Source organism: Oryctolagus cuniculus, chromosome 15 (assembly GCF_051225735.1).
Source record: "Oryctolagus cuniculus isolate XC-2025 breed Fujian yellow rabbit chromosome 15, ASM5122573v1, whole genome shotgun sequence".
Lineage (NCBI taxonomy): Eukaryota > Metazoa > Chordata > Mammalia > Lagomorpha > Leporidae > Oryctolagus > Oryctolagus cuniculus.
The window spans coordinates 43,084,827-43,105,795 of NC_142881.1; the positions used below are offsets into that span (position 1 = coordinate 43,084,827).

Sequence of the window (20,969 nt, forward strand, 5' to 3'; positions counted from 1 at the left end):
TTCTCTCCCCAGAGGGCAGCAATGGCCAGGGCTGAGCAGGCCAAAGCTCCTGGCTCCTCACTTCATCTGGATCTCCCACATAGGTAGCAGGGGCCAAAGCACTTGTGCCATCTTCTACTGTATTTCCCAGGCCATCAGAAGCAGAGCAGCCGGGGCATGAACTGGCACCCATATGGTATGCTGGTACCACAGGGGTCGGCTTTACCTGCTATGCCACAATGTTGGTCCCTCCTCATTGAGCTTTCAACTTTTTTGTTGTTTAACCTTTCAAAGCTTTCTCCCTGCCAGTTTTTGCACTGGGTAAAACACTGTTTTATTGGCCTGCATTAACTGGATGATTCTCATATGTTCTCTATTGCTTATAGAGTATCACATTGGCTACCCTACCACATTTGAGTTGTAGAATTGGGAGAACCCTCTAAACAAACAACTCTGCTACTGGTGTGTGCCTGCCAGTGGGAACATGGCTGAGTTCTGATTGCGGCATGTGCTTGTGGTCTTGGCCCCGTGGCCATGAGGGATGTGTGGTCTTCAGGGGAAAGGAAAGATTGCTGAGCTTGCAGTAGTGTCACAATGCAGATACTTTTTTTTTTTTTTAAGATTTTATTTTATTTATTTGAAAAACAGAGTTATGGAGAGAGAGACAGACAGAAAGAGGCCGGCTTTCCATCTGCTGGTTCACTCCCCAGATGGCTACAACGGCTGGAGCTGCACCGATCCGAAGCCAGGAGCTTCTTTTGGGTCTCCCACATGGGTGTAGGGGCCCAATGACTTGTGCCATCTTCTGCCGCTTTCCCAGGCCACAGCAGAGAGCTGAATCAGAAGAGGAGCAGCTGGGACTAGAACTGGCGCCCATAAGGGATGCTGGCGCTTCAGGCCAGGGCTTTACCCTGCTGCACCACAGTGCCAGCCCCCTGCAGATGCTTTTTTAAAATGTTGTGTACTTTCATTAAAAGTACATAAAACAAAAATTCATGACCACAAAAGGGAACACAAGTCACACTGAGAACAGGAAACAAATGTTTGTTTCTTTATTAAAAATATTTTTTTTGAAAGAGATGGGGAGGTCAGTCTTCATTTGCTTGTTCACTTCCAAAATGTCTGTGGTAGCCAGGACTGGGCCAGGCTGAAGCCAGGAGCCTGGAACTGAATCCAGGTCTCCCACATGGGTGGTAGGGACCCAAGTGCTTGAGCCATTTCCTGCTGCTGGTGCACGTTAGCAGGAAACTGGAGTCAGAAGCGGAACCAGTCCTAGAACCCAGGTACTCCAATATGGAAAGCAAGCATGGCAAGTGACATCTTGACTACTGCACTGCTTGCCCCAAGAAGGACTTGCAGGTCTAGGAGCACACCCATCAACATCATGACCCTTTCCCTTCTCTCCAAAGTAACTACTGCTTGCTCTGACCAGTCACTTCCCTGCAGCATGTGCTTTCTGTCTCTCACTGTGCTAGATCCCTTCTCCCTGGCTGACTGTCTAACAGTATCCTATCCATGACCTCAGGAAAGCCAGTGGACTCTCTCATGTAGTTTCCCAAGTTGTTGTAGTGGTGAAAGTTCACGCTAATGTGACTGGTCCAGGAGTGTGGGAAGTAAGGGTGTTGCATTCAACACTTTAACATCAGGTTGGACGATGTATTATTTTGTCTGGCCTTATGTCTGATGTCTTTTAGCCCTGGTTGGTGCCTGCTTTTCTTTCAGGGTGAGCCACTGGGTCTCCTGGAGTCCTTTACCAAGCAGGATCTGACGTAAAGGCTGGTCTGGGAGCCCTGAGAGCTGGCATCCAAGCTGCCTCTGGCACTTGGAGATGGATTGTCTGTTACTTTCATTCCGAAGCATGCATGAGTGTAATCAGAAACCCTGGGTCTGGATTCCTGTAACTGAAACCCCTGTCACTATGGGACTGATCGCACAGGAAATGGATTCCATAAAAAGGGTTTCTTACGTCAGAGGGTTTACCATGGCTTTCAGTATCATAGTGTTTGGAGGAGTTTGTTTTAACTGTGGTGTAATACCTTCCCTTAATAGAAGCAGCAACCTGTCAGCATTGTTTTATGTCAGTAGCCACAAGACAGCTTGCCCTGTGTGTGCAGAGTGCTTCCTGTAGGCACGGTCTGGGAGTGTGCTGTGTCCTCCTCCCATCTGCTTAGAGAATGATGGGTTCTGAAGTGGTGATAATCAGGGACTGCCATGAGCCCTGATGACCCACCTTGTGCTGCCATGTGTTTGAGAAGGCCTGGAATGCTTAACAGGAAGCCAGCACTTGGTGAGCTACTTACTAGTTCAAGAGTGAAACCACTGCTTTCATTCTTTCAGGGTGGGTAATTGACGCTGAGAATGAGTTGCTGAAGCTACTAGGAGCTTTGAGGGTTTCCTTTTTAGAAGAAGAGCTTGAGCTCACTAGCAAGGGCTAATCCTGTTGCCAGTTGAGGACAAGGAGGTCTCTTGAAATCACCAGCAGGTGCACAGGGAAAGAGGGACACAGAATACCTTCCCTTTCCTAAAGGTTGTGGAGACAGTATTTAGGCTGGGATTTTTATTTTTTTATTTTTATTTATTTTTTTAAAGATTTATTTATTTATTCGCAAGTCAGAGTTACACAGAGAGAAGAGAGAGGGAGAGGGAGAGAGAGGTCTTCCATCCACTGGTTCACTCCCCAGATGTCCGCAACAGTCTGAGCTGCGCCGATCTGAAGCCAGGAGCCAGGAGCTTCTTCCGGGTCTCCCACATGGGTGCAAGTGCCCAAGGACTTGGGCCATCTTCTGCTATCCTAGGCCATAGCAGAGAGTTGGATTGGAAGAGGAACAGCCGGGACTCGAACTGGCACCCATATGGGATGCTGGTGCTTCAGGCCAGGGTGTTAACCCGCTGCGCCACAGCACCGGCCCTTAGGCTGGGATTTTTAAAAAAAATTTTTTTTTTTGTTTTGAAAGTGTTATGGAGAGTGAAGGAGAGATAGAGATCTTTCATACTGGCTGGGCCAAGCTGAAGCTAGGAGCTTCATCTGGGTCTCTCATGTGGCTGGCAGGGGCCCAGACACTTGGGCCATCTTCCGCTGCTTTTCCCAGGCCATTAACATGGAGCTAGATCAGAAGTGGACCAGCTGGGACAGGAACTGATGCCTTTATGGGAGGCCAACATTACAGGCAGTAACTTTACCTGCTATGCCATAATGCCAGTCCCTGGGCTGGGATTTAAGGGAAATATAACTTAGTTCTTGTAGTATCTATCACAGTGTTGCAAATTGTGGTCCACAAAACATCTGTGCCAGTCAGGGAGGCACTGGGAAAGATTTTGGTGGTGTATGTGTATGTATGTGTATATGTGTGTTTGTGTGTATGTGTGTGTTTAAATGTACATCCTCAACAGGTTTGTTACAAATGTAGATTACTGGTGGCTGGCGCTATGGTGTGGCATGTTAACCTTTGCCTGCAGCACTGGCATCCCATATGGGTGTCAATTCGAGTCCCAGCTGTTCCACTTTTGATCCAGCTCCCTATTAATGAGCCTGGGAAAGCAGCAGAAGATGGCCCAAGTCCTTGGGCCCTTGCATACATGAAGGAGACCCAGAAGAAGCTTCCTGGCTCCTGGCTTCTGATCATCCCAGCTCCAGCCATTGTGGTCATTTAGGGAGTGAACCAGTGGATGGAAGACACCCTCACCCCCTGCCACCGCCAACTTTGACTTTCAAATAAATAAAAATAAATCCTAAAAAAATGTAGATTCCTGAGCCCCAGACCACACTCACAAAACCATGATCTATATAGGTGTAGAGGACAGGAATCTGCATTTTAATGAGATAACTCGGGTTTTGTCCATAGCAGAGTCCTAGAATCTGATCTTGAAAGTGGTGATTTCATTCACTCATTTGGGCAAGGGGTGAGACTGCAATTTCATAGAAGACATGAAAGGGTACACTTCAGACTTAATTGATTTGAATAAAAAGGTACATAAACCAGGGTGAGTTTTTTTTTTTTAATATTTTATCTATTCAAGAGAGTTATAGACAGAGAGGGGTCTTCTATCCACTGGTTCACTCTCCAAGTGACTGCAACACTGGAGCTGAGTTGATCAAAGCGGGAAGCCAGGAGACTCCTCCAGGTCCCCTATGTGGGTGCAGGGGCCATCCTCCACTGCTTTCTCAGGCCAGAAGCAGAAAGCTGGATTGGAAGAGGAGCACTACCTAGCCACTCACAAGGGATGCTGGCACCGCAGAATGAAGGCTAGACCCAGCCCACCATACCACAGTGCCAGGTGTTAAAGACCCAGGGTGGGTGGGTTTTTAACACCATCTTGGAAAACTAAAGTTTTAACTTGGCTTGTTTGTAAATGTTCTGAACCTGTATGAAGATACGCTCTCTGGTGGCTTAGAGATGTCATTGCAACCTCCATCCTTTTGGGGGCGAGAGGCCCACCTGAAATGTTAGAGAGCCTTGAAACTGGTGTTTGCAGTCTTGGTAATTGTAAAAGCAAAATGCTTCTGTGTCTCGCATCCTTCCACCTTTCAGTTGAGTTAGTTTAATTCTGAATAAACCAGAATTGAAGCACCACATGGCTTTCTAGTTTGTTTCTGCTTGACCTTTCATTAAAGCAAGTGTCTGAAGTCAGTGTCTTTGGTAGCTGCTTTAAATCTGTCAGTGTTTAAAGATCAAGAATGTATCATGAAGGGCATTGAGCAAATTCAAGAAATTGGCATAAATGTGATCGAGTAAGCACAGCACATTCTTAGAATTTCAGAATCATAGAAGGTCTCAGCTGGAAGAAAACCCAGAAATCCTCTAATCTAGCAGTGGCAGTGGTTAGGGGATTGGGCTCTGGACCCAGATGGTCTGTGTTCCATTCACACTCTGCTGGTTGATACTAGCTGGTGTATTACTTTGTGCCCCAGTTTCCTCAGTTGTCAAATGAGAGTGGAGATACTTCCTAGGGTTGTTATGGGATTGCAGCGTGTTGATATTTGCAAAATGCTTGAACTAGTGCCACAAACACTGCAGACATGCCATAAAACCTGTGAGAAAAACAGAGCAATTATGGTTTGCTGAAGGTCATGTTAAATAGTTCAAGGTTCAAAAACCAGGCCTTTTAGCTCCCACCTAGTCTAATTTTGTTTCTATCAACTGTACCAGTCAACTGTGGGCTTAAATATTTCTGTCCACCTCATAAAAGCACTAGCATTTTGGAGCTGTGCTTAGCCACAGAACTTAGATACTATTCTTGACTTAACAAGGTGTGATACAACATAAAAAGGTTAACAGATGCAGCCGGAATCTTCTCTCCCAATGACTGTGGTCCCTTGCTGAGTAATGCAGCTTTTTTAAATGGCTGTTAGGAAAACTGGCGAGCAGGATATGGAAACCGTGATCACAACTAGATCAAAGCAGATTGTGGGAAGTAGAAGGGAATTCATTAAAACAATCGTGGCATGTTCGGGATTACGAGGTCAAAGGGCCTGGTGCTTTTATAATTGCAGGATTGTTTTACTGGAAGGGTAAGCTGCCAGGAATGTGTGGACAAAGCCCTTCTCACTCTATACGTTTGACTTGTCCCTGTCATTGGTAATGCTCTCTTCGCTTTGCTCAGTGCCTGGCATTAACACCTGGCAGTTATATTGCTAGGTCAGCAAGGAGAAACATTATACATCTATTTAATGGGTACTTATTTATACATGAGACTATGTATGTGTCTGTAACAAATTGAAGGAAAAATGGTGAAAGTTCCTACTGAGAACTGACATGCTCACTGAACTATTTATATCTGCTTTATTTCCTTTCTTCTGTCTGCATAAGCTTTCCGGTGTTTAAGGAAGAGGTGTTGGATGTTTCCTCCTGTTGACATAGTTGAATTGCAGTTCATATAGCTTTACTTAGGAAGGGATGGCTTTTGCCTGTAAAAACTTCTCAGTGTTGGGACTGTGTACATATGCCTGCGTGCCTGGTGAACACCTTCTCCACGCTGTGGGTCTCCACCTGGAGCTCCTCAGGTGAGACCATTCATTCCTCTGTGTTGTCAGATGTATTTCCTATGCCTCTGGGCAGGCTTAGTCCTTTGAGAAAAGCTGCTAAAATGTTTCTAGTAATAGTGAGTACAGGGGAGCAGTGACACTCAGACCTGTGTGGCCTCGGAAGTTATTTAACTATTTTAAGGATCAGTTTCTGTATTAGCAAAATGGGTTTAATTCTAGAATATACCTATATCTGATGATCATCACTGTTCAGAGAAATAACCGTATTTAATCCTTTCCTTTTCTTCACTCCCAAAGTGTTACCGGTGAAAGGCAGGGTCCTTGTCTTCGCTCAAGAAAGAATTAAGGTGTGAGACAGAGTAGTAGAAAGTAAAATAGCAAGGTTTATCAGGGCAGGGACATCCGTAAGAACGGATGGGCACCTCTCCAGACAGGACCTGAAAGAGAGAGTGCCCAGTCGCTCAGACTGGGGGAGAGCTGGGTTACATGGTTGAGTGGAGAGAGTACACCTGGCCAGGCCAGGTGGGTGGCTCAGCATAGAGGCAGAGGGCTGAGCACACAGTCTGGTTGAGGCTGGGGGTTTTTAAGAGGATGGGTCTTGCCTCCCCACCTCTGCTCCTCTTGGAACAAAGGACTTCTTGGATTTAAATAGAAAAATTCCTATCTGAGTTTTCCCCGTGAAGTTATCAGACAGGAGGAAGCCTGGCTGGTGCTGCCCCGGTTAGAGGAAGGATGGTCAGGACCCCCTGGAGGATCAGGATCTGGAGCAGAATATTTGAAATGCATATACTGGGCTGCCCCTGGAAAGTTATTGGTATGACTTTGAGATGCATATGTTGGACCTAGATGTCAATTCTTTAGGCCTTTGTCACACACACATAAGCTCATATCTGACTTCCTACCTAACAAAAGCAGCCTGGGTATTTGCTGTGTGTAGAAATACAGGATATGAGTGAGCCAAATGACTTGGAATGATAGTCACAGGTGCACTTCTGGCAGCTAGATGCAGGTGGGCTGTGTTGTTTAATGGTTGGTGGTTGGAACTAATGTTAAAGAAAAGAAGGTTGAAGTAAAGTACTGTGCCAAGTAAAGCAACATTTGGGGACTTTCTTGTCCATCCCACTTAGTTACAGTGACGGGTCTTCGATATGTGATGTGTACCCTGCTGCATGTTTACCATGGTCCTGAGGCATTATGGTCTGTTTTAAGTGAATATTTCTCTTTTTTCACCCTGGGGTTGTCTGAATGAACTTATATGGGCTGGTCCTCAGTAGCTTCCAGGTCAATATGTACTTACAAGAAAGCTTTCCAAGGCCTTGAAATTTCCTATTGTTGAACACGAATGGCATCCAGCTCTTCCATTAATCAGGAAAAAATGCCAGATGCTATTTTGCATTGTGGTATTTGGCTCATTCCGAGTTGCTTATCTGGGCTATTTCAGGCAGGAAATTGTAAGCAACCAGTCGTAACTTGTTCCTTTTTTATGGCGGGCCTAGAGAATTCTAGTCTAGGAATTAGATTCAGAATATGATGGTATAAACTCAGATGGTGCCTATAAGTGAAAAAAATACTTAGAGTTTAAAAAACCAGTAGATAGGGGCCAGTGCTGTGGTACAGCAGGTTAAAGCCCTGGCCTGAAGCACCGGCATCCCATATGGGCAACGGTTTGGTACCCTGCTTCTCCACTTCCAATCCAGCTCTCTGCTATGGCCTGGGAAAGCAGTGGAAGATGGACCAAGTCCTTGGGCCCCTGCGCCCGTGTGAGAGACCCGGAGGAAGCTCCTGGCTCCTGGCTTCGGATTGGCGCAGCTCCAGTGTTTGCAGCCAATTAAGCAGTGAACAAGCAAATATAAGACCTTGTTTTCTCTCTGCCTCTCCTTTTCTCTCTGTGTAACTCTGACTTTCAAATAAATAAATCTCTTTTAAAAAAATAAACCCCATTAGATAAATAGTAATAATAATAGGTTTCTGGGAGTTGATTGAATCATTAGCACATAATTGTCATTTATATTCAGAAACTGCAGAGTCCAGTTGAAGGAGTATAGGGGCAGGAAAAAGGAGTGGTTACTAGCAGGGGCCTGGATCTAGAGTCTGGGTGTGCCTGTGGCTCTACCACTTAACTGCATTACAAGTAGCCCACCTTCTCTGTCTCAGTGTTTTCATTTTTAATAGGAGGTAATAACAGCATCTGCTTCTTAGAGTGGCTGTGCGAATTACATAAATAAATATAAATTAATCAGCTAAGTGTATGAGTCACCTCTTTGTCAGTATAACAGATACCTGAGAGAAGCTACTTTTGGAGGAAGAAGGTTTATTTCGGTTCATGGTTTTGGAGGTTTACAGTCTAAGATTGGCTAACTCCTCTAGTCTGTCATCTGATGAGGGTGGTGGGTGTGGAACTGTTGCAGAGGGCAGAGTCACAAGTCAGAAAGCAGAGAGGCCGGGCCCATGGTCGTGCATGTCTGTGGGGTCTCTTATAAAGCCACCATGATTTGATCATGGGCTCTCCACCCCGATGGCCTAATCTAATCCAGTCACTTCTGAAAGGCTCCAACTTTCAATACCATAATTGGATGAATCCTCACCCTCTGTAGTACCATTAACTTAAGCCTTTGAGATGTAAATGTCTGTATGATGGTGGGGGGAGCCAAATCCTGTTCAAACTATAGCACTTAAGTTAATATCTATGTAAGTTACCTCTGTAACCTCAAAACCTTCCAAGTTCCCCTTTCTTCCCATTTTTCTTTTCCTATTCTCAGCCCACCTATGGTGGGAAATAATTCTGTTGTTTTTGTACTAAACAGCCTTAGAAGAATGAGACAGAATGTAGAGTGTTCTTTGAAACAAAGGTCAGCAATGCTTACTGCCTACTATATAAAAGATTTGGGTCCCCCACTGGTGTAAAAACTCTTTCCCCTTTTTTAACAATAAAGTATTTTTTTCCTGGTTGCATGATTTGGTTTTACTGTTGAATTTCTTTACTTGTTCATATTTTAGGTCAGGTTCTGATTTCTACAACACCCTTTATACAACTTCTTGTCCTACTGTTAAAGCACCTTTTTCTTTTAAAATGCTTCATTAAAAATTTGAGTTGAGGCCGGCGCCGTGGCTCACTAGGCTAATCCTCTGCCTTGCAGCGCCTGCACACCGGGTTCTAGTCCCAGTCGGGGCGCCGGATTCTGTCCCGGTTGCTCCTCTTCCAGGCCAGCTCTCTGCTGTGGCCCGGGAAGGCAGTGGTAGATGGCCCAAGTGCTTGGGCCCTGTACCCCACGGGAGACCAGGATAAGTACCTGGCTCCTGCCATAGGATCAGCGCAGTGCGCTGGCAGCAGCGCGCCGGCTACAGCGGCCAATGGAGGGTGAACCAACGGCAAAGGAAGACCTTTCTCTCTGTTTCTCTCTCTGACTGTCCACTCTGCCTGTCAAAAAAAAAAAAAAAAAAAAAAAAAAAAGAGTTGATAAGCTATTCTTCTTTGCCAAAGCAGGAGTTGTTCTTTCCAGGGCCAGTGCTATGACATACCAGGCTAAGCCTCTGCCTCAGCGCCAGCATACCATATGGGCGCTGGTTCATGTCCTGACTGCTCCTCTTCTGATCCATCTCTCTGCTGATAGCCTGCGAAAGCAGTGAAAATGGCCCAAGTGTTTGGGCCCCTGAATCCATGTGGGAGACCTGGAAGAAGCTCCTGACTCCTGGCTTTGGATCAGCTCAGCTCTGGCCATTGCAGCCATTTGAAGAGTGAACCAGGGGATGGAAGGCCTTTCTCTCTGACTCTCCCTCTTTCTGTCTATAACTCTGCCTCTCAAATAAATAAATAAAATCTTTTAAAATAAAATAAAAAAGAGTTCTTTTCAACCTCATGTAAAACCTAGTATTGCTTAAATATGTAATAAGGGGCACTAGATATTCCACCATGTATTTCAGTGATTTATTACTAATTTCTTTTTAAAAGTATGCTGCTCAGGCCAGTGCTGTAGTGTAGTGGCTAAAGCCACTGCCTTTACTGCTGGTATCCCATATCAGTGCCAGTGTAAGTTCTGGCTGCTCCATTTCCGATCCAGCTCTCTACTATGGCCTGGGAAAGTAGTAGTAGAAGATGGCTCAAGTGCTTGGGCCTCTGCACCCATGTGGGAGACTTGGAAGAAGCTCCTGGCTTCAGATTGGTACAGCTCCAGCTGTTGCGGCCATCTGGGGAGTGAACTAGTGGATGGAAGACCTTTCTTTCTCTCTGCCTCTGCCTCTCTGTAACTCTGCCTTTCAAATAAATAAATCTTTAAAAAAAGGATGCTGCTCAGAGATTCTGCTTTTCTAAATGACTAATAATGAAGCTTTATACTTCTGTATTTTAAAACATTATTAGCAAAAGGCTTTTTTAAATCTTTTTTCTTAGACTTTACTCATTATTATGGATACCTGAAAATTACTTAATAAGAAATGCCAAGTTTAATGATTACAAAGAATTGTACCCTACAGAGAGTATTCAGATTCTGGACAAAACCTTTGAAGGTTATCCCATGGTGTTTATTTATTTATTTAAAGATTTATTTATTTATTTTGAAGGGCAGAGTTACAGAGAGGCAGAGAGAGAGAAAGTCTTCCATCCAGTGGTTCACTCCCCAGATGGCCACAACGGCCAGAGCTGTGCCAATCTGAAGCCAGGAGCCAGGAGCTTCTTCTGGGTCTCCCAGGTGGTTGCAGGGGCCCAAGCACTTGGGCCATCTTCTATTGCTTTCCCAGGAGAGCTGGATTGGAAGTAGAGCAGCTGGGACTCTAACTGGCACCCATATGGGATGCCAGCACTGCAGACCGCAGCTTTACCCACTATGCCACAGTGTCGGCCCCAGTAGTGTTTAAATATTACTACATTTCAATCTTCGAGCAAGATTAACAGAACTGTATAGAATCAGTGTTTATATAAAATTTCCTGTACACAGCTTATTTGCAATTTGGACTAACCCTGAACACACACTTAGAACCTGGGTAACAGCTACAAGCAAAGTTGAGTGGTTGGATCAGGCTGCCTGTTTTCTACATGCTGTTGTCCCAGTTCTTAGAAATGTTGGATTTGACCTTCAACTCTGCAAGCCAGTGTTTCCTGCTCTTAATTTGAATTTTATGTCAGTGGATTCTATGTTGAGTGCTGAACAAACAGAATTTAACAACTTTCCCTGTTTCTTGACTGATTTTTCTTGGAATTCTGGAATACTTGAAAGTTTTCCAAGAAATTCTGGGAAGGAGTTATTGCATGGACACACTATTCTAGTTTCACCTCAAACAAGCTTCCCAGTTGTGACTGTGTGCAGCCCTGGTCTCTGTGATCCACATTCCTCCCCCGATGTGTTAACTCCTCATCTTCCTTCAAGACATGCTCATCTGTCCCCTTTGTCCACCACTCTTGATAAAGTAACCCAGTCCCCAAGTACTCCCTGGCTTCCTGTCTGCTTGCTTTTCTCCAGGCTCTTCGCCCTTCCCTGATACCACAGTGGGGTGGTTCTGACAGCAGGGACTGGATTGTGTACATGGCTTTATCTTCAGTGCCTGGAACAGTGCCTCTCAGTTGGTGGGAACACTGTAAATACTTGCTGAAGGAATGATTGAGGTTTCTCAGGTAGTTTTGTAGGGGGCGGATGGGAGTGGAGCCAGACTGGTGACAGAAAGATGTTTCAGGAAGCAATTGCCTTCAGCCCCTCGGGATTTTGTGAGAACCTAAACCAAAGATTTGGAAAGAGGAAATCAAGAGACAGGTGGTTAGATGTGTGTGTTTGGGTGTGTGTGTGTGTGTGTGTGTGTGTGTGTGTGCGCGTGCGTGAAATCTCATCTGGGAATGGAGGAGAAAGAAGGGGGACAGTCTGGAATATTTCCTGTTTACAGCTTGGCAATTAGATTTGGTCCTTGCATTTAGCTAAGATAAAGAATCATAGAGAAATATTCTTTTATATAGCAAAATGTATGTACTAATAGGACACGTGAACAATTTATTTGTGAAATTTGTGTTTGTTTGAAATACGGATTCTTAAAAGCTCTAAGTAAGCCTTACTGACATGCTGATTTTAGTTTGAGGTCAAGTTTCCTAAAATGTTTTAACAGCCAGCCATGCAGGCAGGCTTTGGCCTCCAGAGAGTTTATGTCTTTAGATAGAGAGGTTTTTCTATATTTGGGAACTGAAGCTGGAATCTCTGAAGGTATGAATACTTCATTAGCTTTTCAGTACCTTGAGTCACTAACTGAATTTGTATTTTAAATATGAAGTTTACAGTTCTTCCTTTTAATAAATGTTCCCTTATTAAGGAACGTTTGAAGCAGAGGCCTCAACTACATCCTTTCTTTGACTCCCGCAGCTCTAGCTGGTCTGGATGAGCAGCCTGTGGGTGAGCCTGCTCCTGCCCGGCCTGGAAGCAGAATGGTGAACTTCATTAAATTCTGTATTGTCTTCATTTCAAATGTGTTTTGGAAATTGGTAGAATATGACTAAGTGAATTCTAATTTAGTGACTTGGATGACTTTAGAGTGATTCTTGGTATTTGCTGATTATAAAAACCAAAGTTGATATATGTAAAGTTTCTCACTGATCACAGTCATTGACTTTGTTCTAAGATAATTTTAGTCCCCTTCCTGTTTCTTACCTGCCGTGTGGGAAGCCTTTACCGTGGTTCTTTTTTTTTTTTTTTTCCCCTTTACCTTGATTCTTTTCTGAGGCTCCAGTCTCTTTGGAAAGCAAAGATGATGGCATGGTGCTGGTGACACCTGCTGGAGTGGCCTCAGGTAGGGAGTGTCCGGTGTCTTTCCTGTGCTGCGAGAGGTGCTCCGAGACCCCTGCAGAATCTGTCTGTTATGTGGAAGGGATTGGCTAGAGGCTCTCAGTTGTCTTCTAGCATTGAAATTCTGTGTTTTAACTGTGCACTTGGCGACGAGAATGCAGTACATCTGAACATACTGATGTGGAACAATGTCTGAGATATATTGTTGAGTAAAGAAAAGCAACTTGTAGAACATTTTGTGTATCTAGAAAAAGAGGAATGACCAGCAATCTAATCTTGGAGCAGCTGGGAAAGTTGAAGGGACTGACTTTGACTTCTTAATTTATGTCCCTTGAAACTAAATTTTATTCCCTCAGATGACTTTTATAATTTTAAAAGAAAAGCAACCAAATAGCCAGAGGTTCTGTGGTTCCCTAGATCAGGGTGAGGGATCTTTTTTTTCTGCCAATGACTATGTGGATATTTATAACATAATTCATGGGCCATACAAAATTATCAACTTAAAAATAAACCTGCTATGGAGTTATTGATTTTCTAGTCCCACCTGCAGTTGCCTTGGTAGGACGAGACCAAATGATTTCATGGGCCTTATGTGGCTCACAGGCCTGGCATTCCCTACCCCTGCTCTAGATGAACTGTGGGGGGGCAGCCCCCAAACCATGCCAGGTGCCTGTGCAGGGGTGCCTGCAGCCTGCTCCTGTACCTGCAGTCCCAGGATGGCAGCTGGCTAGAGCTGTGAAGTGGCTACCTGCCCGGACTCTGCACCTTCTGGTTTTTACCTCGCTGCCAGCTGCAACCATTTACTCTCTGTGCCTGGCTCCACTGGCCTTTGGATTTACACCCTTGATTTTAAAATTAACAAAGGGAGGTGCTTTGTAAAAATCAATGCCATTTTAACTTTTCATTAGCTGAGGCTTGCTTTTCTGAATTACAGGCCTTAATGAGGTTTTAGTGTATCAGAGCAGTCTTGGCCTGACAGGACAGCTTTCTCTATTTACTGCCTCTTAGGTATGCTGTATGGTTCTGTGTCTATGGTGTTATCCCTGTTTGTTGAATGTGGCCAGAGGTGTGACTTGGTTTTCTTTGCTTCCATAGCCCCTTAGTTGGGCTTGATTCCACATAACTGGTTAAATTTATGGTAGGCTTGTGTCTCCATAGAGCCTCAGTGCCTGCTGAGGATAATGAGTGTGTAGACTCTGAGCTCTCTCCAGCTACCATCTGGGACCTCTACCCTCTGAGCTCCTTGCTGAGTCTGCTTTTCTCTGAAGGTTTGAGGGATGGCTCATGACTTCTCCTGTTCTTTTGGTCCTATAGATGAACTCTCCCTGCCTACATCCTGGCCTTTGCTATTGCTTCTTTGTCACTCTTGCTAGTACAGACCAACTTTGACCAGCACTTAAGGGTGGGGTGTGTTGGGGGAATGTGTTGGCTGTGTTGATGTCACTCTTTCTTCACCCTCATCTTTTGTGACCTGGTAGCTCTTGGGGCTGTGACTGTTGATCAGGGGAGGAAAATCTCTGTTCATGTGTTGTCTCTTATGTTCTTTTAGTGTGCGCCTTGTTTACTTAGGACAGCACAAGAAGTTTGGGTCGCCTTTGTTCATCTTTGTTGAAAGTTCTTGGGGCCCAGTGTTTTAATTAGGATTTGACAATTTGTTGTTGTTGTTGTTGTGGTATCAAGTGTTTTCTCTTGCAAACCTTCGTCTTCATAGCCCATCTGGCTTTGCCAGGATTCTAGAATATAGATTAGGTTGCTTGAGACACAAGAGTAATTTTCTATAATTAAGGATTCTTGATTGTGGCGCCCAAAAGTGTAGTGAAGATGGTGCTTTTTTCCATGTTCTTTTCTTGACTCTTTCCACCTTGTGTCAACCCAAACTTTGGTTCTTTTAGTACTAATGAGCACTAAAGTATGTAACTAATAAAGAATTAAAATTCTAACTTTCCTAGGGAAACTTCCCTTTTAATAGAAGACTCTTTTTTTAAAAAAAATTATTATTATTTCTTGACAGGCAGAGTGGACAGTGAGAGAGAGACAGAGAGAAAGGTCTTCCTTTTGCCGTTGGTTCATTCTCCAATGGCCGCCGCGGCTGGCGCGCTGTGGCCGGCGCATTGCGCTGATCCGAAGCCAGAAGCCAGGTGCTTCTTCTGGTCTCCCATGCTGCTGCAGGGCCCAAGGACTTGGCCCATCCTCCACTGCACTCCCCGGCCATAGCAGAGAGCTGGCCTGAAAGAGGGGCAACCGGGACAGAATCTGGCACCGCAACTGGGACTAGAACCTGGTGTGCCAGTGCCGTAGGCGGAGGATTAGTCTAGTGAGCCGCGGCGCCGGCCAATAGAAGACTCTTAAAGGCTTTAGGCACCAAAATTATGAGTCGCAAACACCTCTGTACCAGTGGTGTCCCAGTATTTCCAATCAGGCCTGGTCTTTGGTAACTCCTAAATCACCTGTGTGGGCTGGAGTAGGTATTTCAGGGTAGCAGGGGTGCTCAAGTAGTGATGGAGACTTAGTGGTGATGGAGACTTAGTGGTAGGTGTGAAAAGGTACCAAAGGCGGATAGTGTGAATACTTGTACATTATACCAAGAACCTTTGTCTTCCTTGCGCCATATTTTAAATTAAAGGTTATTAGAGTAATTTTACCTGTTACAGTGAGCATAACTAAGCATTAACATAAACATTATCAAGTAGAGCATCAGCAGCATGTTATTAAGAGAATAAAGTTTTGTTAGCGCTGTGGTTTAACATAGATGACTCATACAAGAAGAATAAAATTGGGCATTTTTATTGAAGATTTTTTAAAACTGACAGATGAAGGTTGTATGTATTCATGTTATGTTTTTGAAACTTGCATACATGTATAATGTTCAACCAGGGTAGATATATCTGTCTGAGCCTGGGAAAGCAGTGGAAGATGGCCCAAGTGCTTGATTCCCTGCCACCCACATGGGAGAACTGGATGAAGTTCCTTGCTCCCAGATTTGGCCTAGCCCACCCCTGGCTATTGTGGCCATTTGGGAAGTAAATCAGTGGATGGAAGATCTCTCTGTCTCTCTGTCTCCCTCTCGTTTTCTATAACTGCCTTTAAAATAAATAAATATTTTGTTTCTTAAATTGTTGTTTGCCAAATTGAAAATAAGGAGTATATTGAGATTTAGCTTAGGGTGATGAATTCCCACCCCCCAATTAATACTGGTGATACTTTAATGTAATAGTAGTTTCATTTACTGAATTTTCATTTATTGTATGTCAGGAACTAAGTACTTTTTGTACATGATCTCATCCATAAAGCAAGTTTGTGAATATCATTCCATCTTACAGATGAGGTAATTGTGTCACAAAGAGGATAAATGCATTGACCAAGGCCATGTAATTAGCTAGTAAATGTTGAAGCTGGTGTTGGAGTCCTGGGTTTCAACCCAGGTCCAGAATTTATTAACCAGTACTCCTGCCTTAAGTTCATGATGCAACTTGACTAACCAAGGCTAATAGTGACCTAATTGTGGACAAGGCTAATTTGACTTCACTTAAGAATATTTAATGTCAACATAGATAAAAGCACCACAGCTATGATTGGCCCTGTGGCTATTATTTTATTCCTTAACCTGCTGTGACCAGTTACCACAAACTTGGTGACTTAGGCAACATACATTTATTTTCTGACAGTTCTGGAGGCCAGAAATCCAAGATCAGTTCTCTGGATGGAAATCAAGCTGTTGGCAGAGCTATGTTCCCTCTGCAGATTCTAGGAGATAATCTCTTTCTTGTCTTTTGCAATTTATTGGGGGCTGCTATCCCTTCCTTCTTGACTTCTTGACTTGGGCTGCCTTACACCAACGTCTGTGGCCACATTGCTGCCTTCTGTTCCATTTGGAATCAGGTCATATTCTACCTTCTTCTTCTAAGGATAACTTTAATTGCATTTAAGGGCCCACTAGGATAATCTCACCACAGTATCCTTAACCTAATCCCACTGGTGAGCCTTTTTTTTTTTTTTTTTTTTTTTTTTTTTTTTACCATATAGGGTAACATTCATAGGTTCTGGAGATAAGGGTGTGTCTAAGGGGGCCATTATTCAGCCTGCTAATAGGGCAAGTAGCATTAGAACTTTTGGCCTGTCTTATAGCAGCTCTACTTAATTTGGATAACCACTTTAGCCGTTTTGCAAGACACAAAGGTTAAAAACGTAAAATAATTCCATGTCAAATGGATGTGAGAATTGTTGGGTAATATATCCTTCTTTAAGAAAGTTCACAATGTGGCCGGCGCCACAGCTCACTAGGCTAATCCTCCGCCTGCGGCACTGGCACCCTGGGTTCTAGTCCTGGTCGGGGCGCCGGATTCTGTCCCAGTTGCCCCTCTTCCAGGCCAGCTCTCTGCTGTGGCCTGGGAGTGCAATGGAGGATGGCCCAAGTCCTTGGGCCCTGCACCTGCTTAGGAGACCAGGAGAAGCACCTGGCTCCTGGCTTTGGATCAGCGCGGTGCACCGGGCGGCCATTGGAGGGTGAACCAATGGCAAAAGGGAGACCTTTCTCTCTGTCTCTCTCTCTCTCTCTCGCTGTCCACTCTGCCTGTCAAAAAATAAAATAAATAAATAAATAAAAAGTTCACAATGTACAATGAAGGCTTTGAGAATTCCTGTGGCAAAGAAAGCTGCTTAACATTGTTGACCTCAGAATTCCTCCAACTTAATTGGCTACAACACACTTAGTTTTAAAGGGTACACCTACAAACATCTGATCATGAAGTATTTAAAATATGCTTTAGGAAGCTCTAATGGAGTCATATGTTACCTGCTAGTCTTTTGAAAGCTTAGAGTATATTTCAACTGACTCTTTCTTACTTTAGTGACTTAAACATCCTTGAAATTGATTGGAGAGAAGAAAACCAAGACAACACTACAGAGCTAAATGATGATTTGATGTTTTTTTTTTTTTAAAGATTTATTTTATTTATTTGAAACATGGAGTTACAGAGAGAGGTAGAGCCAGAGAGAGAGAGAGAGGTCTTCCATCTGCTGGTTCACTCCCCAGAAGACTGCAATGGCCAGAGCTGGGCTAATCCAAAGCCAGGAGCCAAAAGCTTGTTCTGAGTCTCCCATGTGGGTGTAGGGGCCCAAGCACTTAGGCCATCTTCCACTGCTTTCCCAGGCCATAGCAGAGAGCTGGATCAGAAGTGGAACAGCTGGGACTCGAACTGGTGCTCATATGAGATGCTGGTGCTGCAGGCTGGGGCTTTAACCTGTTGTGCCACAGCGCCAGCTCCAGATTTGACATTCTAAGAGTTGGTGTTGTGCTAGATGAGTGACGATAGGGTCAGATATACTATGACTTGTGATATAGGATAAACGGTTCTGCCATGTGGTGAGCTGAAGACACTTTACAGAGAAAGGGTGCTCATTTAAGTAGAGTGTATTCATGTGGGAGCAAATGAATTAGCCAAGGAAAGAAGAACTCACCTGGAAAGAGAGGGTTCGGGGTAAGGTGGATCATTCTTTGATGTCAACCCAAGGGGTTTGGATTTGATTCTTTAGATGTGGATTGGCACACTACAACCTGTGGGCCAAATCCAGCCTTCTGCTTGTTTTTTTGTTAATAAAGTTTTATTGGAACACAACATACCCATCTGTTGCACATGGCTGCTTTACTGCTATAAAGGCACAGTGGGATAGTCATGCAGAATTTAAAATAATCACTGGGCATTTACACACAAAATTTGCCAACTCTTATTTGGGGAATGAAGAACTGTTAAACGCTTTTGATTAGAGAGATATTTGTCATGTCTGAGGATGATGGATTGAATACAGAGAATAGGGCGATGGCACAGGCAAGGGAACAGAAGAGAGAGACATTTTGGACATAGAACCCGTTACAGCATGGGTATGGGGTAAGGGAGGAGCCAAAGACAATTTTTTAAAATATAAGCTTTTAATTTTAGAAGTTTCCTTTATAGAAAAATTGTGAGGATAGCACAGAGTTCCTATAATCCCCACGATCAATTTCCCCTACCACTGATGTCTTAAATTGGCATGATAATTTGTCATATCCAGTGATCCAATATTGGCACATTAATATTAGCTCAAGTTATGTGTTATTCAGATTTCCTTAGTTTTCACCTGATATCCCTGCTCTGTTTAAGGGTCCTACTCAGTATACCATGTTACAGCTGCTTGCCATGTCTCTTTACATTCCTTGACTATGACTGTTTCTCAGGCATTCCTTGTTTGTGATGACCTTGATGGTTTTGAGGAGTACTGCTTGGGGATTTTGCGAGATGTCCCTCAGTTGGGATTGGTCTCATGTTTTTTCCGTGAATAGTCTGGGGTATGAGCTTTTGTGATCGAGGTCACAGAAAGGAATTGCCATTTGCATCACACCTGGTCCTCAAAAAGTTCATGGAAAATGTGTTTTATGAAAAAAAGTAATGCATGGGGTTCAAAAAACTTACCCTTTCTTTTATTTATATTTAAAATATAAAATATTTGTTTGAAAGATAGAGAGACAGGTAGATACAGAGACATCTTCCATCTGCTACTTTACTTCCTAAATGATTGTAACAGTCAGGGTTGGGCCAGGCCAAAGCCAGGATGTGGGAACTCAATCAAGGTCTCTCACAGTTGGGTGGCAGGAACCCAACTACATGAACCATCACTTGCTGCTTCCCAGTGAGCATTAGCAGGAAGCTAGAATCAGGGATACTGCTGGGACTTGAACCCAGACACTCCAATATGAGATGGCAGGCATCCCAAGCACATCCTAATCCCTGTACCAAATACCCACCCTTAAACTTACTTTTTAATTGAATTTCCCCATGAACTTTTTGAAGTGCCCTCATTTCTAGAAATCATATCAACATGACTTGCTATTGATACTGACCTTGATCACGCTGAGATAGTGTTTGTCAGATTTCTTCACTATAAAGTTACTTTATTTCCCTCTTGGAAGGAATCACTATGTGCAGTCAACGTAAGAAATAGGGGATGATGCTGTGCCTCCTAGCACGGAGTCTGTGTAAGGTGAAAGCTGTCAAAGGAGATGGAGGAGCAGTCAGAGAAGCACAGGGTAGGATAGTATTCTGGCATCACAGATTGAGAGGCATATGCAGTTTTGGGTAAAAGAATGGTCAAGTGTGCCATTTTAAGTCAGTGTTCCAGGATGGATAGTGTAGGACTCTTGCGGGAGAGGTTTATCCTAGGCCTGATGAAAGCAGAGCTTTAGGATTAGTTTTCAATCTTCCATAAATGGGATGGGTTGGGGGGGTAGACTTTGCTGTGGCTTCACTAGGAAATCTAGATGTGGGTGCCTGAGGAATGGTAAAGAAAACAGGACTCAAGGGATCAGTAAATTCCCCACCAAGTCCTTCTATATACATTAAGTTCTTTTGTCAGGGAAACAAAGAGAGGAGTTGGTGATTAAGCAATCTGTTTTCTTACAAACAAACAATAAAATCAAGTAGGTTGTCTTAAGATACCTACTTTGCCTTATTGTGGTTACTAATTTGTGGAGCCTCCTTTTCTTAGAGAATATTAAAACATGAACTTGAGCTCCACCCAGCTTGGAAGGTCATACAATCTAAGTCACTGAAGCCTGAATTTTTTATTTGATTTTTATAGGGTGTCTCCAGTGAGTTTCTCGATTCTTCCTTGTGAACTTCTTGCTTTGCCCTGTTGAGGTGGTGGTTTTATGTTGTTTTTAACAGTGGTGGTACTTGTGAGATCATTCACAGCACAGAGGGGGTCTCTTAAAGCCTCAGTTGTTGCTGTGAATGAGCCTGGGGATACTTATTTATTTTTTATTGGTTGCTGCCATTTTCAGCTTGCCATTTTGTTTGCATATCACTGGGAGGATATACGCTACTGCACGTTAATCTTTGTGCTTTATAGGAGGGGAAGCATATTCACCAAATTAATGGTATGATCTGACCTTTACAAATGGCCCTTTTATTCTTGAAACTCTTTTGGATACAAACCTCCTGATTCTGGAGTAGAATCTTGTGTCATTTACTGCAGCCAACCTCAGTTGTTGTGACTGGTGCATTTGGTTCAATAGAAACAGTAGAATAAATCTCCTGTGCCTTGTTTGCACATCAGTCTTGGAGAATGAATTAATTTAGTGAAAAAAGCATCCTCATCGTGTGTCCACTGGCGTGTTTCTATAAACCTGAAGTCTCTGTTAAGCTCCTGTCTGAAAAGCAATACCCATTTTGGGATGGAAACAACATTTCATTGAAGAATTCCAAGTTGCTTATTTGTAA

At 43.8% G+C, this 20,969-nt stretch overlaps 1 protein-coding gene across 25 annotated transcripts in view; it reads left to right on the top strand.

The window, feature by feature from the left end:
* The window catches only part of SGMS1 (sphingomyelin synthase 1), a 338,931-nt gene that overhangs the window by 69,342 nt on the left and 248,620 nt on the right, over positions 1-20,969 (top strand). For 5 of the 25 annotated variants that reach the window (XM_089314838.1, XM_089314837.1, XM_089314836.1 and 2 more), the window contains exon 3: positions 12,298-12,362. The exons of the other annotated variants lie outside the window; for them this stretch is intronic. The gene's annotated coding sequence lies outside the window, so the exon portion shown is untranslated. The remainder of the gene's footprint in view (positions 1-12,297; positions 12,363-20,969) is intronic. 25 annotated transcript variants of the gene reach the window in all.